Raw genomic sequence first — 4924 nt, forward strand, 5'->3', positions numbered from 1 at the left:
CCTCTTAACTGTGTCCAGTTCTGGTCGCCCTGTTATAGGAACGATGTTGTCAAGCTGGAGAGGGTTCAGAAGAGATTTACCAGGATGTTGCCGGGTATGGAGGCTTTGAGTTATAAGGAGAGGCTGGGACTTTTTTCCACTGGAGCATAGGAGGTTGGGGGTGGCCTTATAGAGGTTTATAAAATCATGAGGGGCATAGATAGGGTTAATAGGAGGTGCCTTCTCGTTAAGCTGGGGTATTTCAAGACTCGGGGGCATAATTTTAAGGAGAGAGGACAGATTTTTAAAAAAAGACATGGGGGCAATTTTTTTTTAAAAAGAGTGGTTCATGTGTAATGAGCTTCCAGAGGAAGTTGTGGATGTGGGGACAGTTACAACATTATTTGGGATAAGTACATGGATAGGGAAAGCTTTGGAGGGATATGGGCCAGGAGCAGGCAGGTGGGACTGGTTTAGTTTGGGATTAGGGGTCGGCACGGACTGGTTGGGCCGAAGGGTCTGTTTCCGTACCGTGTGACTCTCTCTCTCTCTCTCTCCCTCTCCTGCTGTGCAGTGCTATCTCCGTCGAGCTGTACTACATCTTCGCCACTGTGTGGGGTCGGGAGCAGTACACACTGTATGGGATCCTCTTCATTGTCTTCGCCATCCTGCTGAGTGTCAGTGCCTGCATCTCCATCGCCCTGACCTACTTCCAGCTGTCGAGTGAGGATTACCGCTGGTGGTGGCGCTCGGTCTTCAGCACGGGTTCCACCGGCTTCTTCATGTTCCTCTACTCCGTCTTCTACTACTTCAAGCGCTCAAACATGTCTGGGACAGTGCAGACACTGGAGTTCTTCGGCTACTCCGTCCTCACCTGCTACGTCTTCTTCCTCATGCTGGGCTCCGTCTCCTTCTTTGCCTCGCTGCAGTTCATCCGCTACATCTATGTCAACCTCAAAATGGACTGACCTCAGGTAATTCCACCTCCCCCCACCCAAATCCCCAGCACTTCATATGTGATATGCTCCACCCATTCTTGCCTTTCTTCCCCCATCCCTCATTTCCTGGACACATTTGAATCTGAATGGCCTCCTTCTGGCCCTGTGTAATAGGCTGGAGGAGAGGGCTGAATGGTCTCTTCCTGTTCCTGTGTAATAGGTTTAAGGGGAAGGCTGAATGGCCGCCTCCTGTTTCCACATAACAGGCTCGAGGAATGGTCTTGAACAGTTGGAAGCTGAGCTGGATATCAAGCGTAAGAACAGCTGAGTGCCCAAAGATCAAAAAACTAGCATCACCGTTGTGATTTTCAGTAACTGGGAGGAGGTAAATTTGACAATGTCCAGGCAGTGGGTTTGGGGAGATGGAGAGCGGATGTGAGATAGTGACAGAGCCTCTGCACCCCACCATCCCCCTGCCCGCCCATCCGCCCACCCCTCCGATTCCCTGCCCTGTTCGATATCTCATGAACCCGGTCCAACAGAGGAAATCGACTGGAGGGTAGTGCATCAGTGCTACGGGGGAACAATACACTGGCCCCTCTTGTAGCTTACAGCTACAAGTTTGTGGGGAAAAGCATCTCTCAAATTTGATTGGGTTTTCTGAAGAGGTGACTAACGAGATAGACGAAGGCAGAGCGGTAGACTGGTTAGCAAGGGTAGATCACGTGGGATCGGTGCTGGGTCTGCTGTTGCTAGTCACTTACGTAAATGGTTTGGATGAGAATATGGGGGGGGTATGTTTAAGTTTGAGAATGACATCAAAATTGGTGGTGTAAGTGAACCATGATGAAGGTTACCTCAGAGTACAACAGGATTCTTGATCAGACGGGCCGATGGGCCGAGGAATGGCAGATGGAGTTTAATTTAGATAAACGTCTAACTGAGGTGCTGCAGTTTGAAAAGGCAAACCAGGACAGAACTTACACATTGGGGAGTGTTGTTGAGAGGAGACCTAGGGGGTGCAGGTACATAGTTCCTTGAAAGTGGAGTCGCAGGTAGACAGGGCGATGAAGAAGGTGTTTGGTATACTTGCCTTTGTTGGTCAGTGCATTGAGTATAGGAGTTGGGAGGGTCATGTTGTGGCTGTACAGGACATTGGTTAGGGCCACTTTTGGAATACTGCATTCAATTCTGGTCTCCCTGCTATAGGCAGGATTCTGTGAAACTTGAAAGGGTTCAGAAAATATTTACAAGGGTGTTGGAGGGTTTGAGCTACAGGGAGAGGCTGAATAGGCTGGGGGCTGTTTTCCCTGGAGCGTCAGAGGCTGAGGGGTGACCTGATAGAGGTTTATGAAAACATGAGGGGCATGATAAGGTGAATAGCCAAGGTCTTTTCCCCAGGGTGTGGGAGTCCAGAACTAGAGGGGCGTAGGTTTAAGGTGAGAGGGGAAAGGTTTAAATGGGACCTAAAGTGCAACTTTTTCACGCAGAGGGTGGTGCGTGTATGGAAGGAGCTGCCAGAGGAAGTGGTGGGGCCTGGTACAGTTACAACATTTAAAAGGCATCTGGATGGGTACGTGGATAGGAAGGGTTTAGAGGGATATGGGACGAGATTAATTTAGGATATCTGTCAGCATGGACAGGTTGGGGTGAAGGGTCTGTTTTTGTGCTATGTGGCTCTATGACTCTATATGTGAAAATAACAGGGTTGTTGTGCTGGGTGATTTTAACCAACCCCATATTGACTGGGAATCCCTTACAGCCCACATGTGGGTAGTCCAACAAGGGAGGGGGCTGTACTGGACCCGGTATTGGGAAATGTGCCCAGCCAAAGGTTCAATGTGGGAGCATTTTGGGAATAGTGACCATGATGCCTTAAGTTTTCAGAGTGGGATCTCGGATGAAGGTGTTCGATTGGGGGAAGGCTAACTATAAGCAAATTAGGCAGGGTTTGGTGAATGTGGGTTGGAGCAGCTGTTGGAGGGTCAATCCACATTTGACATGCGGGTGGGTGTCTTTGAAAGACCAGTTGGTTAGAGTTCAGGACAGGCATGTTCCTGTGAAAATGAAGGATAGGAATGGCCGGGTTCGGGAACCTTGGATGGCGGGGAAATCATCAGCTTAGTCAAAAAGAACAGGAAGCATACCTTCCTTCATCGGTCAGAGTGTAGGAGTTGGGACATCGTTACAGCTGGACAAGGCCTGAAAAAGTCCTACCAGAAACGTTAGAGATAACAAGGTGTCGAGCTGGATGAACACAGCAGGCCGAGCAGGAAAGCTGACGTTTCGGGTCTAAACCCCCATTTCAGAAGAAGGGTCTAGGCCCGAAACGTCACCTTTCCTGCACCTCTGACGCTGCTTGGCCTGCTGTGTTCATCCAGCTCTGCACCTTGTTATCACAGATTCTCCAGCATCTGCAGTTCCTACTATCTCTACCAGAAACGTTACTTGTTTCTCCGTCCACAGATGCTGCCAGACCTGCTGAGTTTCTCTAACATTGTGTTTGTTTCTGATCTTGCAGCCTCCCCAATGTTTTGCTTTGGTTCCGGGAGATGTTGGTGACCAGACACCTGGCTGAGGGTTTTGAGGAGCATTGGAGAAGAAGTGGGGCTTGGTGTCATAGAGTTGTACAGCATGGAAACAGACCCTTCGGTCTGAACCATCCATGCCGACCAGATATCCTGAATTAATCCAGTTCCACTTGCCCGTATCCCTCAAAACCTTTCCAATTTCTGAAGCCCTTCCCCGATTAAGAAACAGTCTGCACTTCTATACCTCCAGCCAAAGTGGTAAACTTCAGTTTCCCAAATTGTGTTGCGTCTGCCGCTTCTTTGCCCAATGCCCTCAGTTCCTTCATCCTGATTGTTAACGTGAATAGTTATGGTCCCAACACGGACCCCTGTGGAACTGCACCTAATCACTGTCTGCCGTCCTGAAGTAGACCCCTTTATCGCCGCCCCTAACAGATTTGTCATGCGTGACCTTCCCTTGACCAAGCCATGCTGACTCAGCCCTATTTTACAATGAATGCCACCGTCTCTCCCTTCATATTGGACTGTAAAACCTTCCCAGCAATTAAGGTCAGGCTAATCGTCCTGTACCTTCCGGTCTTCTGCCTCCCTCCCTCCCTTAAACGGGGCGTTGCATTAGCCATATTCCAGTCCTCTGGGAGCCTCCCTGACTCCAGTGATACCTGAAAGATCACCACCCATGCCTCCACAATCCCCTCGGCTGTCTCCCTTCAGAACTCTTGAGGTGTAGCCCATCCGGTCTGGGTGACTTACCCACCTTCAGACCCTTCCGTTTCCCCAGCACCTCCTTCGTGACGGCCACTGCACTCCCCTCTGCCCCCTGACTCCCTCGAACTTCTGGGATGCGACCGATGTCTTCCCCTGCGAGAAATGGTGCAAAGTGCCTGTTCCATTCCTCCGCCAACGGAGAGTGGTGTGATATCCAGAGCTCATGGACAGGCGGAGGCAGACTCTGCCAGTGACTGAGGGATTTGCTGCAATTGGGGGAGTATGGAGATCCCAGAGGGCGGAGGCTGAGGGGGTTGGGGGTGGGTTGCGGTTACCAGAGTGACTGACACCTCACGAAAACGCAGGCAAAGACTTTTCAACGAGAACGGTGCTGGAGAAACTTAGCCGATCCGGCAGCATCCCGCAAACAAGAGTTAAGTCCAATGGCTTTTATCAGAGAGAGGATGATAGACAAACTGGGCTGATGATAAGCCAGAATGGAGTAGCTGCAGGAAGTGAGAGGATGTGTATAGGGTCCCAGCTGGGTGCGGGAGTCAGTCAGTCCATTATCTGGATATTGTGGGCAGCCCATCCTCAGAAACGGAAACAGATGTCAAGGATGGTGCTGGGACTGCAGGGTTTGAGGTTATAAGGAGATGCTGGGGCTGTTTTCCCTGGAGTGTCAGAGGGCTGACTTTATAGAGGCTTATAAAATCATGAGGGTCATGGATAGGGTGAAATAGACAAGGTCTTCCTTCCCCCCTCCCC

At 50.4% G+C, this 4924-nt stretch overlaps 1 long non-coding RNA gene across 1 annotated transcript in view; it reads left to right on the forward strand.

Annotated features, from left to right (window-relative positions):
• Positions 1 to 502: 502 nt before the first annotated feature.
• The window catches only part of LOC125488336, a 5520-nt gene continuing 1098 nt past the window's right edge, over positions 503 to 4924 (forward strand). Inside the window, exon 1 of the long non-coding RNA XR_007266280.1 lies at positions 503 to 953. This is a non-coding gene — a long non-coding RNA (uncharacterized LOC125488336). The remainder of the gene's footprint in view (positions 954 to 4924) is intronic.

This window comes from Rhincodon typus, unplaced genomic scaffold (genome assembly GCF_021869965.1).
Source record: "Rhincodon typus isolate 14 unplaced genomic scaffold, sRhiTyp1.1 hic_rhity00000459, whole genome shotgun sequence".
Classification (NCBI taxonomy): Eukaryota; Metazoa; Chordata; class Chondrichthyes; order Orectolobiformes; family Rhincodontidae; genus Rhincodon; species Rhincodon typus.